We start from the raw sequence: 21,178 nt of genomic DNA, 5'->3' as shown, positions 1-21,178 counted from the left end.
AGTCACCTTTTTTTTTTAAGCCTCTTTCCCATTGTTCAATGAGTGACAGTATTGTACTAATGCATAACGTGCAAAATATTAAGTAAAGAAGTGAAGAGAATTTTATCTGATGATGGGAAGAACTGGTCAGAGCTCACTAGCCAGCAGTGACAGGCCTTCTGTATTAGACTGCATCCTGCTGAAGGATACAGTCGCTGAGTTCAAGGAGGATGTTCATTTCTGAATGTGCATTAAATTTCCATAAATATCCATTAATGGGAGTTGCATGCCCAAGGAGAGAAGATTGAAACAGGGCAAACATTCTCTGTGAACAACAAATCTGATATATTTTCAGCCATTTCTGTGCTAGTGATTGTTCTTCTTAGCGACAGACTGACCCATTTACTTTGTTTTCAAACAGTGTTTACTGAATTCTAATGCACGGGTTCTTGTGTTGTCATATATATTGCTAATTTGTGTTACATGTGATATGTAACTGGTTATTTAAGTCGATCTCCAAGCTTGCATGACAACTATATGAACACTTCACTGGCACATTCTCCTTGTTCTGTAGTAGTCACTTCACCTCTCTACAAATATTGTGCATACCCGTTACCCCAGAAGACAAACCAAATGGGACAAAAATATCTTCAAAGGAGAGGAATGATCTTCATGCAAACATATTTTTGCAAATACATGTCTTTGAAGAAAATACACACCTGTGCATCAAATGACAGATGGACACCTGATAGTAAGAATCATCTTCCTCGTACATATCCACGTCAGAAGAAATTGCTATTCTGCAGCCACAAATCAACAACACAAACACTAAAACACTCTAGAGCTCTGATGACAGTAAGTGAAAAAGAAACTGGACAGCATCAGAACCAAAATCTAACTTCTACAAGCAGCAACAAAAGCCTAAACAGTAGTCAAGCAGGTAGTATTCCTCCTGAAAGAGGCCTTTTGCAGCATTAAGACATGAAGTAAACGTCAAGTGTTTCTACTAAAAACCAGGCCAATCTGTTTCTGAAACCACTTAAAACAGGGTCTTCCTTCCCTGCCTAGTTAAAACCCTTCCCTCACCTTCCGGTTCCCATTTCCTTCTCAAAAGTTAACTAAAAATCGAGGTTATACTACCATCAAGGTTTCACTCAGAAAAGACATATTTTAAATCAAGAAGTTGCTTTCAGACAAAATGAAGGCAAGACAGATACTCAGGAACGAGGAGGGGAAGGAAGGGGAGGAAAGAGAAAAATGCCCCAAAAATCTCAAACGTATATAAGAGAGCAGAACTGTCTCTCTTCTGTTAGCCATGTGCAAACTGGCTGCATCTCAGGAAATGAAAAGTCCATTGCCCCAGAAGCATACACACATATCACACCTCACTCCCCAGCAAGAAAACATCCATAAAAAATCATTGCCTTACCCTCGTGTAAGAAACGTTCTATATTTTGCTAACAAAGCGTTTACCACTATAAGCTGTGGCAGAGCAAGGTTTTTTTCTCCTGGGACAATAATGATGCCTGCCATACTTCCATGTCCCTTGCTGTGACCTTCTATGCTATAAATCAGATTTATTCGGCTGCTGTATCTCACACTAACAGCAACACTCTGCCCCCGCAGTGTACAATATCTGCACATGTTCTATCTAAATCTTTAGCACACTGAGAAACAGTAACTGTTAAGGAACTAGAAAGCTACTCCAAGCTACCCAAAACAAACTTCCAAAGGGCTTCAATCCTGAGTCGGCTTAAGAAAACAGAAATATTGCTGAATACTGTTAAAAACAAACAGTTGAGATTTCTCTTGCCTCCAGCATAGTGCAAATTCTTTGGCTTATGCCAAACTGTGCCTGTCAGTAGTGCAGCAGGTCAAAGCAAGAGGGCTTCCCCAATCTATAGGGACAGTTAACTATTCATTGTTACTCATGGTAGCAGGCAGAAGCTCCAGCCACAAAACCAGACCCTTTTTTCCTGGCCTCTGTATGCATACAACGGTAGAGACGAAAGAGATACCTAGTCTTATGGACCTGTTCTACCACCAGACAACTGCATGGTAGAGAAGCAAAATCATAAAAATCTCTGTACCTTTATCCCAGAGGGCTTACAGCAGCTCTGACACCAAGCTCGAATTTCTCACTCACCCTAGTACCCTTGCATTCCTATGGCATCTTGTAGCTAGCAGGAAGGAGATAACACAGAAAGATGGAGGGGGCTGCAGTCATCTTCATGAAATGTAAAACCTGTGGTGGAGATAATAAGGTACAAAATAGCTGCAGTTAGTGATTATATTAAGCACCATGTTTTCACCCTTGCTGTATCATTAGCCACAACCACCTCCTGTCTCCCCATGGGGAGAATTAAGAACAGATAGCTCTGGGGGTTAGGATTGAGGACTTAACGTTAAGGGCCACAGCAAATGATAAAAGGAGTCTTATGGTCCTCCCTTTCTCCCTTTGTAGAAAAATACAGTTACTTGCTAGAAAACAATAACCAAATGATCTGTTTACTGATAAATCAGACACAGATGTGTGCAGGCCCCTGGCAGCCAGAAGCTCAGTGCTTGATTTTGCAGAGATTCCAGAGAGACCTCACAGTCCCTTAAAAAGAAACTTTTACTCTAGCTGCTTCTTTAAGGCTAGGTCCTCAGCAGGCATAAATCACTTTAAGCTCTAGCGAATTCCCTGTAAAACCACCCTGACTTACACCAACAGAAAAAACTGGCCCTTTTTGTCTCTCTGCAATTCCAAGTGTTTGTTTCCTTTTTATCCAGCCGTTGTGCTGCTGAATGCTAATGAGATGAGAGGTGATTCATTCCCACTCAACCATTTCCAGAGTAATTAGCCTGAGCATCAAATGTTCACTCCCCCTGCTTCTTCAGGTACTACACAGCCTCTGCTACCCACAGATATTGGGATATTGCATAGAGTAGTTCAGCCGTAGCCCGGCTGTAATTATTTCCTCAAGTATTCAAGACATTTTGAAGAATCACAACCACTCCTTTAACGTTCTGATGGAAATGAAGTTGTTATTTTTCTATGTAATTATTTCATCATATTTATTACTTAAGCCATCTCTGAGAACAAAAGCTGCATGGCAAAAGCAAGGCTTCATTTCACCAGGTGCTCTCCTGACAGTTTGAGGAAAGCTATTAGGGGGAAAAAAAAAAAACCACAACAAAAAAACCTTTTCTTTTAACATCACCGCTCTGACAACCACAAAGGCTGCCTGACAATCTTGATAGCTCTATTTATGATGTTACATTATCCTGCAACTGTGAAGAATGCTATTTCTACTAACCAGGCCTAGGTCTAAATAGAGCTGTGAGGCAAACTCTCTCTCTCTCCCCAACCCTTTGACCTGCTGGAGAGTGAACAAAAAGGGAATCAGGAATTAGCGAAAGGCTGCAAAGATGAAAATAGTCAGTGTCCCACTACTTCTCCCACCTGAAGGTCCATGTGTTAAGGGGCCTTAGAGCACAAAATTTCCCTGATGGGGAAACAGCCAAGTCCCTCACCAAGCAGTGGCCAACTGCAAAGCATGAGATAAGGAAGATGGACATTTCAGCAGCTTGTATTCTTTCTTCTGTATGACTTCAAGTAGTATAGCTGCTAGACACCAGTGTCCAATTATGACCTTTTGGAACTTTAAAAAAGAAAAAAAAATAAGGTAGTTGATTCCTGATTTAGCCAAAACAAGAAAATCAGAGCCTGCCAACCTTAGCTGGCCAGCTATCTCTACTATCAGATTTGCTCTTCCTCTGGTCAGCTGTATTTTTTTGCCATTAAATAATAGAACCATGCACAGAAAGGTTAGAAGGAGCTTCAGGATTTTTTAAGTGCCAGTATTCATACAATAGGTGTCTCAACCTCTCAGAGGAGGGTACTGTTGGATGGAGCTCCATAACCTTCTCTAGGAGCAATACAACAATTTTTGATTCTTATAAAGGACTAGTCATAAATAAAATATTTACAAAGAAGATCACAACCATTTATCACCATTTGAAGAAAAAGAGATGAAGTGACTTTCTCATAGCAGAGGAGAACTAGAGACAGATACTCTGTGTTCCTGCTAGATCATGTTGCCAAATAAATCCTAGGAGGGATAACTTTTTGTTAATCTCTAAGGCAAGCTACAAGAAAGTTCTATTAGGAAAAAAGCTGGAAAACTGAGCAAGTGAAAAGGATAAAGGTTTTAAATCCTCTAAATTTAAGGCCTTTAAACTGTTTTTTCGTTATACTCTTAAATTATCATTGAATCAATTTGCTAGCTTTTTTGAGCCTGACTTCTTAACAAAATAAGGCTTCTGTGATTGTGCTGTCTATTCCCTGCTTATAATCTTTGAATCTGCTGGCTAATTTAAACCAAATACAGAAAAGGAGTGGAAGTTTCAAAGGTACATTCCTGTACATTTCCTGAAGACTGGTGCCCAAATATGGCGAAGAAAATCAAGTTAGCCTTGTCACTCAAGGCAAGTGGACATGCTGGACTCAGTTGTTAGAGAGTCAGGCAAGAACCAGCTGCCCCATCAGTACACACGGGCTGGCTAGCAGCACACACACCACTCAAAACTATCTAGAGCACATAGCACCTTCCCCCACAAGAACATCAAAAATGTGTTTCTTATGTTCTTTAATCATCAACGCTTATTGTTTACTGCAGGTATGAGTTTGTGTTTCTGTATATAGGGCGGTTAGGATAGTGAGTCTACCTAAAAGTGCACCAGATCTTTCTATTCAGAATTGGTCTTTCAAAGTATGCTGAAATCCCTGTATTTGCACAGCAGTAAAAGTAAGAGCTATTACCTGGGATTCGGTTCAGTCCTTTTATTAACATAAAACAGCTAATTTATCAGATTAAAATAGCTAATTGATCAAATTACAGATTTCCAAAGAAATAACATTTTAAAGCTTTTAGGTTTTTGTAGTTGCAAGAAAACTTACTACCAACATTTCACAAGTTTTATTCAGTTACCTTCAAAACTGCTATGCCTTTGGTATATTATAAGAAGTTGGTCTTAATTTGGCCAAGAGTTTCTCAAGTTATACCCTCTTATAAAAATGACAGATTTTCCTATGTTAGATCTCTGTTGTCATTTCCACATAACAGATCAAATAAAAAGAAATCTATTTCTAACTTTGTAGAACAAAAGCTGAACTCCCCTGTATGTTAAGAACTAGCCCCCAGTGAAGCTGAAAAGTTTGTAGGTATACAGACAAAAATAAACTGCTTTTTAATGGCAATATAATATAATATACAGTCTCCCTTAATGGTGCATTTTGTAACAAAGACTCCATATAGTTTCTCCTATAGCTCCTATCAATTATTATTCAGCTAAATTGTTCCCACCATGGCTCTGGAGCTATTTTTAATATTTCTGACTGTTTTCTAATAACTGTTAAAATTTGCTCATGGCTCTCAGATCTACATATCTAAATAAATGGGATAACTTGCTGAGAAATGCCTAGATCTTAACATTAATATCTGCCATTCTGAAATTTGTGTTTATCCAGAAACAGCAACATCACAAACATCCATAAAAATACTGCAAAAAGAGAATGATAGCACAGTCATCGTGTAAATAGTCATATATATTATCTTCCATTTAGAAATGGCACAGTACAATCTCCTGTCAAAGATGAGGTTATACGAAGAACATTTCTCAGACCCACATACAAAAGAGAAATAGAAACAACTGGTAACTTTGTCCAGAAATAATAACTATTTGTCCAGAGTAAACTCCTTTCTGAATTCAAATTCTGACTTCTATTTAACCATTTTACTGTAAATAAACATTAAGCTTACATAGCTGAGACACACTCTTTTCTTAGGCCATTAAGCCTGTCTCTTTCAGGCATGATCTTGGTGTTTGAAATTCAAATGGGAAGTGCAAAGTTTTCACATCAGAAGTGTTCCAGTTTTTCTCCCCTGCAAGTCTTCTCCTTACCTTTGTGATGAATTTTCTACACGTTTGCCTTGCAGGAGACCAGGCATGCTAAAGCCTCACCACCCCATTAGCACCCCACTCAGCACAACACCAGACTACCAGATTTCTACTGCATATCTCTTGCCACCCCAGTGGCAGCAGCTATCTGTCTATCTAAACCCAGGACTGGGTTGCCCTCATCTCATCAAATTCTTTCAAATGACTCAAGAAAACAAATTTTTAGCTCACAGAGCTGAATTACTCTGGGGGATTTTATGACTTTTGCCATGTTTTCTACATACATTTGATAGCCAAACGAAAACTGCAGTTACAGATATCCTAAATGTTTAGGACATTCCTGCCATGCCAATCCTCTTGTCCAACCTTGGGCTGTTATGCACGAGTCATTATTCATATTTGCCACTCAACATGTGTGCAGTTCAGAATTCCTCTCTGCAAGTCTGGTGGGTCACAGGTAGTTTGTCTTTTCTCCAGATGGCATTCATATCCAACCATTTACATGTTTCCAAAGCAGTAAAAAAACTAAGTTTCCTAACATTTAGGTTAATTAACAGAAGTTCTCTGTTCAGTGGTTGCAGCATAGGGGACAGATCTGTACCCACGCTTAGACTACCTCTACTATACTAACAGGTTTTGCAAGATATTAAGGACATTTAAGGAGAAGCTGAATTGCTGAATGCAATTAGTTGCCCTTGCAAAACTGAGGATCCATGAATTACTAGAATGGAAAAGGCTATTTTAGCCAAAAGGAGAAAGCAGCTCCATTCCTCCTTACCATAGCCCTCAGCACAATCTTGCCTGTAGCTTGGTTCTTCAGGGATTCAGATCAGACAGCTTTAATTGAAAGAAAAGAGTTATAAACTGTTGTGGAGGAGAATATCTCCTATGATGTTTACTTTGATTGTTTGAAACTCACTTTGTCTTTTCAAAATACAGAATCGTTTTCTCTTTGAACTGCTTGCTTTCCTACCTATGGTCTAAGTCTTAGTCTCTATATGGCCCAGAAGAATTGTGTGTATGATGAAAAATATCAATTTATATGCAAATCTCCTGCTTTTTCCATGTAAGTTATGTGATAGTCTATGAAGACAAAGGAGATTTTCAGGAACAGAATAGTGCTCTATAGCTATATGCAGATAAAACCTACTTGGAGATTGTGATTTTTCCCTTTCTTCCCATATTATTTACTTCTAAAAAATAAAGCGGATCTATAAATATGACCCTTTCAATTGGAATAGAAGCATTCAGAAATAGGGTAAAACTCAACATTACAAACAACCTTAAAAGTATTTGGTAAGGAATGGTGATACACAACTTCATTTTCATTTCAACAGGAATCAAGCATTCAAATCTCCTAGGCAGCTTTACAAATTCCACCTTACATACAGATGTTCCTGCAATACGAAAACTACTGAAATGTAGGTTATTGGCCCAAGAACTTCACAGTACATAAAGTAGTTTTACAGAAATAGCTTCATATCTTGCTGTTGGCATCACTGGTGTTATTTTCTATCTCTGTTGTACTCTTAAGCATTTTTATGAGAGAAAAATCCACGTTTTCTACCCAGTTCTGTTATCTGGAATCACACTGAACTGTAGCAGAATGCAGTTTTGTCATTGCCCAGATTATTATTTATTCATCATTTCTGTGGAAATCTTGTGAGGTGGTTGATCTTTCAATTTCAGAAAGCCAAAGAAACTTGCAGTCTAGTATCATCTGAGTTAGAAATGTGCACTCTGATATGTTTTCTGATACTGACACAATTAAACTATTTGCTGTTTAAAGTTGCTTTCTTCTCAGTAGTTCTGGTAACAAGATGAAGAGTGGGATACAGATGTGGTGGTGATACGTACATGGACCTTGGGGGAAAAAAAACTGTTGTGCAGAAAGCACATTGTACAGGTTCTTGATCCTGGAACGCAGTCACAGAAGTCCCTGACATTTTCTTTGTCTGTAATACAGTCTTCCAGAGGAAGTGCCAGAAACCTAGTTGTTTAGTGACATTTAAAGCTGTGCTAGACAGTATCTAGAAAATTTACTACAGGAAATGATCCTCTATTGACAAAGGAATGAACTGTATTACATAATAGGGTAGACGCTGCTTGCACTTACTTTGGATTAACACTATGGTTGCTGAGATGAAAATATGGCCCCAAGGGTCATTTCCATTTCTCTTTCTTATGATCCATTTTCTCACAACAGAGCTTTAAGGTTATGAATACAGAGAGTTATCTGAAAGAGACGCTGCTAGGGACAACGAAGAAAGTTCTTATTCAGACATATGGGTCTTCACTAAAAGCAGACAAGGAGAAAATTACTGTCAGGTTGTTTGCTTTATAATGTGTTCCACTGTCTCTTTGAAATAAAGACTCCACTTATTCACACTCTAGCGTCTGTAATTTAGCCATTACTGTATTGTACCTGTTGGAATGGCAGTTTAAAAATCTAAATTTTGTTTTTAATCAAGGGGAAGCAAATTTTCTGTCTCTTTAACAGTTTCTTATTCCTTTTATCTCAAATTGTTCAATTTCACTGTAACTAGCTTTTTGTTTCCATCCCTTGAGATTACCCTATTAGGTACTACCTATCTGAGCAGGGTGATCTTGTCCTGCCATCTAGTGAATCAACGGGAGAATAACATGCTTCTTACCAAACAGCTGGCAACATCTGAAAAGCTAGTAATCAGTGTGATTTATTTAAAATGTTTATCTTCTATAGGTTTGTTCCTTTATAAAATATACAAATAAAAGGTTCCATCATGTTGTAGATTAACGTATCTTTTCACTAAACAGCTAAACCTATTGTTGTAATTCACCACTTGATTTAAAAGAGGTTTAACAGGTATCATCTTCTGACAGGTAGTAATTTAAACATTACCCACCAATGTATTATAGCTAATGCTTTGATGCAGGCAATGTGTCTCCTTTCAATAGAATCATTCCTGTGATGGGTACTTTGTGGATAAAGGTTCTGTTGTGCCAAGGTAATTAAACTGCCAATATGATGTTTCGATATTTACCAGCTTACACTGACATTAACAAGAAAAGCTTTTTCTATTCAGAAGGGCATATTGCACAAGCAGAGGTGTTTCCTGCAGCCAGCTGATATTCTAGTTGGTTAGTAATGCACTCTTCTGTCTCACTTGGGCTAGGTGGCTACTGGTTTTACGTTAGATGAATTTGCAATAAACAAGACCTACTAATAAATATTTCTCAATACATTTACAGTTTAAACCAAAGCCCACTGCAGTCAGTAAAAAGCATTTCATTGGCTTTTAAATTGTAGTCCAGGTCCTTGTTCTCTAAAGAATTGTTAACTGAAAATTAATACACAAGGAAAAAAGAATAAGGTGAGGAATTGCATTCAAAATTCAGCTTTATAATTTGTAGTCAGATACTCTACCTAAATGAGATGTTCCCAGATGTATTTTGCCCTTGAGCAGCCGCTTCCCACCAGCCCTACGTGCAGCTCCCAGCAGAAGTGAACAGCAGCTGCTACTGGAAGCCCAGCACACAAGATTGTTTTGAAGTAGTTCAGGTACCACAGAAAGCTCTAATTTCTAGAAGGAAGAAAACAGAAACAACTGCCTTTTAAACTAATCATGGCTCATAATGGCAAATTTCCCTTAACTCAAAGGAATTAATTCAACATGATATATTGTGAATACAGAAGTCTGAACCTCATGAAGCAGGTCAAAATGAGCATTTAAGCCTTTGATATGTATTCATATTAATAAAATCCATAAAAGGTTTCTGTAGAGACAGCAGATTTTACCCAAAGAAGTGGTGCTCAGGCATGTGTAAGGATTAGGTTTGAATTAAAACCCTAGGAATAAGACCATCATTCACAGGAAGCCTGGTCAGCATGCAGCCTATTGCAAATGTGAACAAAATAAATTAGGCAAAGTTTCTGTTACTGTTGCAGGAACCTTCTTTAAACAAATAAACCTGAAAAACAACACCACAAGGGAAAGGATCTAAGAAATCACCACAGAAAAAAGAAAGCCATACCAAAAGGACCTCAGATTTTGTACCTTCTAGAACTGGATTAACTTGCATAGAAGATACATGGTCTTGGCCAATATTACCAGATTCATTTTGCTGTTTCTGTGGGAATTTCAGAAGTACGCCATGCAACGTTCGTGCGCACACACGTGCACAAATGCAAATTAATCTCTTCAGTCCTTCACCGTTACCATTTGTTTTGATGGTGAAGGAATAAACAATACTCTCAAACACAAAGACTTGCTTGCTTTAGAGCTATATTGCCATGTTAGCACAATCCCTTTGGTATCTGTAGCAAGCTTTTGTTCACCGATAAAATTAGTTCACTTGAAGGTGTTTTCTGCTATGACAGAGGTTTCAAAAGCAAAATTTGATTTTCATCTGTTATGGAAGGCACAAAAAGGATTTTTATGTACATATAAATACGTATACACGTATTTTCCACAAGTCTGAGAGACAGGATGAACACTGGGGTAAAAAAGTATGCCTGAAAATGCGCTTCTAAGCTACTTCCAAAAGTGTAGTATCCTTAAACTTGCCACAGTTCGATACCCTGTAAAAACACAAACCAAACCCAGAAGTAATCATCCACTTACCCTGCAGTAGAGCGCCCTCTGCTTTTGTCTTACTTGCAAACAATTCAGAAAAGCAAATTATATCTCAAATCACCTTCCACTTAATTGTGCTCTTTGTATACAAATATTTGTATATGCAAATATAACATACAAACATAAGTAAAAATTACTGACTTTGTGGAAATGGCAGCTGTAGTCTGCAATGCATGGGTCTCTTCCTTCTCCATTTTGAGATTATATATTTCTACCTCCTCCTGACACATTCACTCACTACGACATCCAAGGCAGATTCCATTGCAAATCTTCCTGCATCAGTTCTGGTTCATTCAAAGCAAAAAAGATTCTTAGCCTGGTTTCCTAAAGAAAAAAGGTGTCTTTGATCATATTCTGGATACAGACATTTACCTGTCTTTCCACTGGTAAGTGTTGAACTTATTGGCCGATTTTAAAACAATTTGATGAAATAGTAGGAACCCAAATAACATTAATTTCTTAAAATTACATCAAAAAATAGCCGGAATCAGGAGAGAGAGGTTTAGTGGCCTACTGAGAAAGATTGCAAAAGAGATCTTAGCCCATTATTAGATATCAAGAACTCTACCCCAGTGCTCCCATACAGAACACAAATCTTTAGAAAAATCAAGTTTCATTAGCCCTGCAGTTCACAGAAACTGTTTTGCCTGCACTCTTCCTTGTGTAAAGCTCTTCCATGCTTTGAGCATGCCAGTTTGTTACACGGCAATGCTTAGGATTCAGCTGCCTGAGCCATGTACAGGCAGGCACAAGAGCACAGAGGCATGTCTGCAAGCTCAAACCTATACATCAAAACGCTGCAGGCAAATATCAGTCAAGTATCTGAATCAAGCAGTAACTACTACTGCTTCTAAAAGCAACTGCTCCTGAAATTACACATGGATCAACAGAAAATCTCTGAGCACAGATAGCCAATAACTGACAGCTGTGACTTACAACACTACTCTAAGAGTTTGGTAGATGAAACAGAGTAATATCGCATCCACATATGATCTTTTGAGACAGAAATGCGAATGCTTGCTTCTAAATGAAAACTGCTAGGCACAGGACTTTGCAAACAACTAAAGTAAAACTCTCCTTGCCTTTTGAATCACAAGAATTTTTCCAAGTTTTATGAAGTGTTAGAGAAGTTGGACATCAAAATAGAAGACGCCACCTCGAACACAGATGCAGACTTCACCCATAGCCAGCATAGGGAGGAAACAACTAGCCTCATAAAATATCATATGCTAGCATGATATTTTATCTGATGAAAGACATTGCAAATGGACGTCCTACTTGGAGGACTTATTGCCTGATCCTACTTTCTCTGAAACCAACAGCATCACGTTTTTACATCAATGCAATGATGAGATGCAATCCCAAGGGAACGAAAGCTGCCAAGCAGCGATGCAGACCCCTACGCTCATCAGTGAGGGGACGGTGGCTTGCAGAGAAAGTATGGACACAAACAGGAGAGTGGTTCTCTCACAGTGGTTCTGCACAGACAAAGAGTAAGAGACTGTGCCTTGTCTAGTGTGTGCGTGTGTGTGTGTTCGAATGTTCAAACGCTGTATGGTATATTTCTGAAATTCCTTCACAAACAGCAAAATGAAATTGCTACTATTGGCCAAAACCACATAACTTTTACGCATAGTTAACAGCCAACCTGAAGAAATAGCCTTGAGTAGTGCTTGCCTGTCAATAGTCATTTTTAATAGTGGAATACGATAATTTTAATAGTTTTATTATTCAGTTATTTGTTATTGTGCTGAAATTTGCTTTGTTTCCATAGAGTTTATTGAATTGTCTCAGACGTAGTCAGTTATATGTGCATTTTTAAGGTGCTTGATTTCTACTATTTAGCCATTTATTTCTTCAGGTTTATGGAACTCAAGGGAAATCCTGGGTCTACTGAATTCACGGACAAAACTCCTCCATACCTCAATGGGACCAGGGAGAAAACTATCAAATAAACACAGAAGAAAAGCATCCTGATAGGACAAACAAATACACAGGCACAATTTTATATAGCTGAAAAAAAGATTTTGGATATAGGTAAATCTCCAATAAAATTTTATATACAGAAAAATCAATAAATGTAGAAAAGTCCATCCTCTGCTAGAATTCTCTCATCAGCTCAAAAGAGGATGTATTCATTTTACCACTCGCTCTTCGCTTTCAGGGGATGTTGTGATGCTGAAAATAACGTGCTCACCTTTTAGGAAAACAAACCATCCGATAGTACTATAACATAAACTGGAAGTAAGCTTAAGTATTAGGATTCAGTCCCAAATTCCAGCCAGAATTCAACCTACCAAACTCTTAACCTGGAATTGGAAAAAGAAGAAAAGAAGGTTAGAGAGGAAGAGAAGGAGACAGGGAAAGAGGTTGAGAGAAGAACAATGTTTTTTGTCTGTGTTTCCAAAGTTTAACATGGTGTAACGTCAGCACCATGCCAAGCTGAAATTTGCCATAAATACTGCAATGTATCAGCCATTTCCTAAAAACTACAATAAATTTTCTCTATTTCAGCATTCAAACAAAAAGTCAAAATATATGGAGGTTATGCTTACGGGTGCGCTGGCAGATGTTACATATATTCTGTTGCATGTGTTATGCTGTTGTCTTTCATTGACTTATATTGTAATTCTTTCAAATAAATTGGAAAAAAATCAATAATGTTATAGTTGGGACCAGAATACTACAGTTACAAATTCAGCTGTAACTTCTGAGTTTGTTTTCTACCACTGTCATCATTAGCAGCAGCAGCAAAATACCTCCAGAAATTCTCGGGTCCACACTCACTTCTTCAAACTTGTCTACTGAGAAGCAGCACAGAGCATGTGAAACTTCAGAGGGTCAATTACTATTGCCAGATAATGTCCTAGGAGAAGTATCCCAAACTGATTTCAGGACAGCATGACACAAATCATGTACAAATATCAGAAATTAATATCTCTGACATATTTGGTCATTAAAGGAAACTCAGCACTAATCGTAATATATTTAGGATGTGGGGAACAGGGAGAGGAAAGCCATCTAAATCTGAACTTGGAAGAAATGCTGAAATGCATTTCTTTCCATATATGGAAAGAGCAAGGCTAGTCAGAGCTGATGCCAGTGAGCAGAGAAGGAATCTTATCCCTTACAATCACTGTAGCAAGAAGGTGTAACTGCAATCCTTGTACTCTTCTCAAGGAGATGCTAGAAAGCCTTCACTGACCCAGCTAAAAACGTATATCCCACTCACTGAACATGGCTGTACACTTCAGATACAAATAGACTTAAGCTGAATAAAATTTTACCCCAGTGGAATCCACTCAAGTTTCAGAACCTGCTCTTAAAGTAAGGGGACTCATTTTAAGGTTATATGGATGTTTTGCTACCAGATTGTTCAGGTAAAAAAAAAAAAAAAAAAGCTGTTGTGCAGTGCTGGAGTTATTCTAGGTATTACAGGTTACTGGAAATACTACTGTAATTACTCCAACTTTTGCTGGGACTCTGGAACACAGATGAGCCATAAGAGTGGCTGAGCTGACACAGCACATCCCGTTACTGCCACCAAGCAGTTCCTGGGGCAGTCACCCACTGAGAAGCAGAGTGTGCTCAGGCTTCATTCTGATCCTTGTAATAAAATGTAAATCGGGATGTTTCAACAGAGATGAATGAAATCACCTGCATATCAGACCAGTGTAGATCACTTGCCCTTACCCAGTGCTGTGTGACACTCCACAATATTGTACTCTCAGTATGTCTCCTAGCTACACTTCCTCCGAGGCAGCTAATTGTGCAATACTATGTGAATTCTATTCAGGAATTTTAAAAAGGAGCAATTATACTGTAAACTCAGTGAAAAAGCATGATGAAACAGAGCTTATTGTTCCACTAGGATTGCATTAGTTTGGAGTATTTGCAGATATTTCAATGTACTATTATAGCAATGCAAAAGAAGAAGTGAATTTGGTGAGAAGAGAGTGAAAAGGACTGCAAAATATCTTTTTTCTAATCAGAAAACACTGATTCTTCAAATCTACTGTGGCAGATTTGCCCTTGGAGCAACAAAATCTACCGCCCAACCTATTGCACATTTCCAGAAACCTAAAGACTGAGCCCTCACCTTTTTAATTCCCCAAAGCCTGTAGCTTCTGTGTCTTTCCATTCCTTTCTCAATCACAGGCTGTCCCAGCAGCAATGCTTCCCAAGGCCTTCTGTAATGGATTCCTAACTTCACTGCCTAGAAAAGGCTTTCAGTACTCTAGGTATGCTGATTATTCTCTATTCTAACCTAGAAAAACAATCTGAATGCTAGCAAGCAGACGTAAGAGTGCTCCTCTGGTTGAGATGGAACAAGCCTAAGAGTGGGCAGAAGCAAACAGAGCATGAGTCTTCATACAGAATCTACTTACTAAGAGCATGACGTAAGTGATGACTATGGGGAAACCTCACATTTCTTAAGAAGCAAAATAACCACCTCTGCCAGAATAGCCTTATAAGTGAAAAACAAGTCATAGAAAGCAGTAATAAACATCAGAAGAGTAATTCACAAGTGAAAACACATATGGAAGAATCAAGAGGTTTGAGCACTTGCAAACACTCATGCAATAGTATATGCAGACGTCCACGTTTCTTTAACAAAAGAACAAAACAAACAAAATCCCTTGGATTTTGCCCCAGAAATCAAGAAAACTGAAGCAGAACTCAAACTCTGGAAAACAGACTTTGCTGTATACCAAAATCGCACAGCAGAGGCTTCTCCTAAAATGCAATCTACAAAGTGTCAGCTGGCTCAGAGAGCAATTAGGTGATTTCCTGGACCATGTTAGTATTTAAATGGATTTTGAAAAATGTTACGAGCTTGAAGCTACTACTTCAGGACAATGCCTCCTGAAATGAGTCACAAGTTCTAAGCGACCCAAGTAGCAATTCAACCAGCAGCTTCTAAGAACAGTAAACACAGACAGCCTTGCAGAGTGACTGCATTCAAAGAAGCTGACTGGATTTCACCTAAACTAAACAGAATACCAGTGTGGCAATTTCTTCACTAAACGTTTTAGCTTCAGGACAAAACAATCAAAACTAGAGCCTCTAAAGAAAACAGAACAGCACAGCTTCTGCTTTAGTATATTAGTTCAGAAGTCAATGTTAATAATTTTAATAGTGATTTTGAAGAAAGGAGAAAAGGAATAGTTCTAAAATTCTAAAAGTCATGACAATTGCCATGTTTGCTGCAAAGCAACACCTGTGTGAAGAGGAGATGTTGTTTGCTGAAAAGTTTAAAAAAAAAAAAAGGGAGGGAAGAAAGGGACATCAGGCCCTTCTGAGCTCATCAATTGCAAGCTACTACCCACACTGTATATTTTCCACTGACGATATCTCCAGCTTTGTTTTGCTTTTAAATCCCTATGGTACACTATTAACTATAGTTTTAGACATCTTCTTGGCCCAGGCTCTGAGACTTTTGCAGGATCAGGGCAAAGCAGTAGAGCTCTTTATGATTTCATGACAGACCACAAAAAAAACACTGCATAGCTACCCGCTGGTCCTGTTTACGCATTCTTTTAAAAACGCGTAACAGCTCAAGTCTGCTCTGCTGGCTGTGCCTCTGAAAGGTGGGGCTGTTGTCATCCTGAAGAGGCCACAAAACCCAAGCGAAGTCTCTGAAGTGCTCTTTTTAATGCTTGCGAGTGCTTGTCGAGCCTGGAACGCTGACGGTACAGAACAAGATTGCAAAACATACATTTTATGAATATATATATTATATTATATCTAACATTATGTAACAGCCAATAAAACTTAGGGTGATAGCATGGCTCCACTGAACTCAGTAGAGGGTTGTGCTCTGACTTCAGGAAGGCCAGGCTTTCATGGATAGCATTACTTTAGTTCAGTAATTTGAAAAGCTATACAAGAGGAAACCATACCATAGAAGATTTAACATATCTGTAGATTTTCAGAAACATAGTATAACAATGTATCCTATTTCCTTCCTCATCTGAAAACATATTGCTAGGTTTGCTAGAGATCTGTGATCAGCAGCAGTACTCCTTAGATTAGGACAGGGCTGCTTACAGCATGTCACATAACTAAGAACAGCTAACAACGGCAGAAACATGTCCCTCCCCCTTAATAAGCCCAGTGACAGAAGAATACCCCTGCAGAGCAGAGGGAAAACACTAGTAAATGGTACTCAGAAGAGCAATAGGAATGAGAAATGAGTCATCTCTGAAAACACTCATGAGAGGTGCTGGTAACTCTGCTGTGAGGAATTGGAATGGAATAAGTTTGCTGCACACTCTTTCTCTACTGATGGGTGACGATTTCTAGAAGGACAGAGGATTTCCATTTTCCTCCCACTTACGCAGTGATCAAGGCTTTCTATGAGGCCAGCTCTAGCTGTGGGTTGTTTTGATCTAGCCACCTGTACAACAGGGAGCAGAGTCAGAAAAATGACATCTAGGAACAGACATCTAGGAAAGAACAGGCAAAAACATGATTAGGAATTAGTTGCTGGAAGAGAGAGCTGCAGCAAGTCAAAACTAGATTAAAAGCGCTTACTGCTTAAGAAGCATTTGAAAACTTGCCTCTACCAGAAAGGACTCTCCACTTGGATAGCCCCGCAACACAGCATTGTGCTATTAACTAGGGAAACCACGAAGGAACAAGCTGCTCCTATTAAAACACTAGGCAACTTTCCTCTTACGAAAGATTTGAGAATTTGTAGAGACACTGCAACTCAGTTATTACCACACAGGTAATAACTGTAGCACCACCACAGTTATTAAGAGCAGAGCTAACCCAAAAAATGAAAAAAAAAAAAAATGCTGGTTTTCAACTTCTGATGCTTTGAACTCTTATGAAATTGAATTGTAACAAAATACTCATTTTAACATTGAAATTTTGGCTTTTTGATTTGGAAAAGCATAGATATAGTATGCATATCCTACTGCTAGGTCTGAAATCTGAGCAAGGACAAAATTCAAGTGTGTCTACTCTGACAGCAGACTTGTATATCAAATCATGCTCAGGCAGGCAAAAAAGGACCTTAAGAACCTCTCAATATTGACTTAGGGAAAAATTAAAAAAAAAAAAAAAACAAGAAATCAATGCAACTGGGGTGTTATTAGTGGAATTAAAGTACATCTAGAGATCCCAAAAGTGATCAGGAACCCATTCTGCTAGTCACTGCAATAGCACATATAAGCATTAGGTTAAACAGTCCATCCCAGAAAAAGCACACAACCTAAACAAAGAGGGAGGGAAGAAGGGAAGGAGGAAGGGAAAATGAAAGCCTAGAGTAAAGAGGACAAAATGTGATTTGTCCAAAGTCGTGAAACAGAGCTAAACTACAACTGCTGCCTTTCAACTTTCTATTCCCATGCCCTGCTCTCTGCTCCACAGATACGCTTCAACAGCATTGCATTTCTATTTGAGAGGTGGGAAAAGGGCTGCAAATACAAGGAATGAACTTTAAAACACCAACAAAAATGTCATTGCCATTTTTTTCAACTTCGATCCTTCAACAAAGATGCACAAGAAATGGCATCATATCTTCTCACTGTTCCACCACCCCTTAAAAAAACACACTAAACTATTCCACAATTTTTAATGTCACTTGCACTGTTCAAACTCTGACAGCTTCCTGTGAGAGGCCATGTTAAGCAAATGGCTGAAGAATATGGAAGATTCGCTTTTTACTCCCTTTTTTTACGTTCCTAAAATAAATTGGGGGGAGGGGGTCTGTCTTACCAATTTCCAAATGTTTCTTTTCTTTTTATGCTGTTTGCCTGCCTCCTTTCAAGGGATCATTTGAATTTGGAATCTCACCAACTTCTTGTGTTCAAAGCTGTAATTCTAATTAAGCTTTTGCAAAGGTGGATGTTAACTTTTGCAACAGCTATAAACCAGAACATGAGAAAAAAATCAAAAACAGAAAACATTTGAAGCTAAAAGGATAAATAGCACTTCAAGCATGCTCATTTGCTAACTTTACTTTTCTACACTTGGCATCCTTCTTCATGCAGTAAGTATGACTCCTTATTGCAGTCAGTTTTTCCCTTGTGCTCTTTCATCAAAGTGATTACACGGCGATAGCTACTCGCCTTGGATCTCTCCTGCATTTGACCTGTTCTTTCTGCATGCACAGAGCTGGTTTCCTCAGCAATTATTCAACAAGACTTCTGTTCCTTCCTTTTGCCCTTTTTGCAGCTGATAGCTCAGAGTTTGAAGACCAAGCCCTTTCTGGGTAGCAGAGGAAAGGGACTGAGAACTCAAAGTTGCAAAGGAAGAATCACCAGAAAATTACAACATACTCAATCAGTAGAGCAAACAAAAGTCCTCTGTACAATGTAGAAAGATGCTTAAAGGCCACATGCTAAAAAATTTTTTCTTCAAAACAGATCAAGAGGTAAAGACACAGAAAAATGCGTTCCTAGCCTTATGTCTGCTGAAGTAATAAAAATCTGCAGATCAGGTAGTAACAGTTATGAAAAGTAATCTATTTTAGCTTTGAGATTTCTTTCTTTCCATCTTTCTCTTTTTTTTTTTTTTTTTTAGCAGAAGTGGTAGAAATGGCAACAGTTAGGACCGCCTACCACTTCCCATACTGCGGTTTCATTTACACATCATTTTCCAAACCTGACTTTGAGCTAATATGTTCTGTGCCCATGTTCTAAGACTGACACATTTTTGTTGTTTGTTTAAAGTATCCGGCGTGAATTCAGTGCCGTTAACATTTGGCAACTCATCTTTGTAGGCCTAGAGAGAACGGAGTTGCTTTCCCACTCCTTTCTTCCAGTGGCTTCATATTTGGGGAACATAAAGTTTGCTTTTCAGGACCTTATTCCCCAAACTTGAAAAGGATGGAAAGAAAATAAACTCACTTAGGAAAGAGTCTCACTTCTTTATCACAGTTGATTGAGAGCAGAATAATTACATTCATCACCCTCAAGTCTCACTCTAGGATCAAACTACATCTTTCAGTTCCTTTTCTCCCAGTAACATATGGGCATGTTCTATATATTTAATTTATGAAGGAAGTACTTTTATATGCAAGTTCCAGTATACTGGTACACATAATTAGAAAGGCAAACAGAAATGCGTGGATTTGGGTAAAGTGCCTTAAAAGTAGTACATCATTGCCTTCACAGACGTTCTTCAGAAACATTCATTTTCTGGATGCTTCCCCAAAACTCTACTTTTTCACACAAGTCTCACAAAAGTTCTAAGGGCTACATTAAATGTTATCTAGAGATGTATCAATAACTCTCCAAAACAGTAACTAATCAACTGCATGCACCAGAGACGGAGTTCTTCCGAAAGGTCCAAATTCACCTCTTACAATTCAGTCTCTCAACAGTACAGAAACCTGCACATAGTCTTACCTGTTTGTGAATCCCTTCTTTAGGCAGTTATTTAAAACATTCCCATGAAGAGACAAAACTAGCTGCAGAAAAACCTTGACAGACAGTCACACAAATAGTCACAGGACATACATTACTGTTTGTTTTGCTGAGCTGCTGGTTGTCATTCTTTCATTATTCTTTTGCACCTCAGCAAAACTAAGAAATTATCCTTCACTATTGAGCTCAGATGAATGATATGTCTGATATTGCAAACTATTAAGGTAGATTTGGTACCAAGATAGATAAGCCTACCAGTAGCAGGAATGAGAGACAACTTTGCAGAGAGAAAATCTGAAACCAGAGGATGGTTGGAGATGGTATGTGTTTCCTAGACTCTTTTGTTAACAATGTTGGAATCAAAATAATGCTTATATGACAACAGAAGTCCTTGTAAATTGATTTGCTATAGAAAAATGTTTATCTTGGAAAAAACATTAATATCAAGGAAGTTTGGAGCACCCAGATTTGCATGAATACTTGCTGCGCTGTATACTGCAATAAATGATATTGTTCAGACTTACTATTAGTTTGACTATAAAAAAAAAAATGACAAAAATATGAAGATCATTTCTTTGCCACAGGTGAGGATAGAGTGCCAGAGGCTAAGCTTTCTCCGCAATACTGCTGTAAGCAACGTGAAAGAAAGGCACAAAAGGAGACAGACAGGAGAAGTAAAAAGCAAAGTCAATAAAGAAGTGTAGCATGATATTAAAAGCCCAGGTGTGCCATCTGACTAATGCCACACTCCAGCCAAGTACTATTGGCTTTTGCCTTGCTTTGGGGAATGAGGCCACACTGACTACGTCAAGACTATGAGAGCTCATGGCTTCCGTCAGCTGCATAACTCAGAGAAGATAAAAAACATTAAATGCTGTTGCATGTGATGTTCTGTTCTGTTCTTTTCCCTGAAGCACTGTGCTTGTGATTTAAAATTACTTATCAAAGACGTACCTAAAACCTAGTGTTGCCTCTCTGGCATGGAGACCCACTCCCCTAGAACAGTCTCAGATGCTCTGTTGGATGCCACTTCTCTCCCTGCTGTCTCTCAGAAAGTCCACTGGGAACTGGGATGTGCCAGACAGATTGGCATGCCCACAGTCCCTAACTGCTGGTCTAGCCTCCGGAAGTGAACACTGTCAACCCAGCAGGGAGCAGAACTAAAATAACTGTCCTATACTCCTTGCCTAGATCTTCCAAATAACTTTAATGCCAATAGTATTACATGGTGTTTTCAGGCTTCTTCCCACAACAGAT

The 21,178-nt window shown here is 38.6% G+C and overlaps 1 long non-coding RNA gene across 1 annotated transcript in view; it reads right to left on the bottom strand.

Moving 5' to 3' along the window:
* The window catches only part of LOC138068209 (uncharacterized), a 166,230-nt gene extending 156,852 nt beyond the window's left edge, over nt 1–9,378 (bottom strand). The window contains exon 1 of the long non-coding RNA XR_011142911.1: nt 9,332–9,378. This is a non-coding gene — a long non-coding RNA (uncharacterized lncRNA). The remainder of the gene's footprint in view (nt 1–9,331) is intronic.
* Between the last annotated feature and the right edge of the window lie 11,800 nt (nt 9,379–21,178).

Source organism: Struthio camelus, chromosome 9, assembly GCF_040807025.1.
Source record: "Struthio camelus isolate bStrCam1 chromosome 9, bStrCam1.hap1, whole genome shotgun sequence".
NCBI lineage: Eukaryota > Metazoa > Chordata > Aves > Struthioniformes > Struthionidae > Struthio > Struthio camelus.
This window is presented reverse-complemented; position numbering and strand designations above follow the sequence as displayed.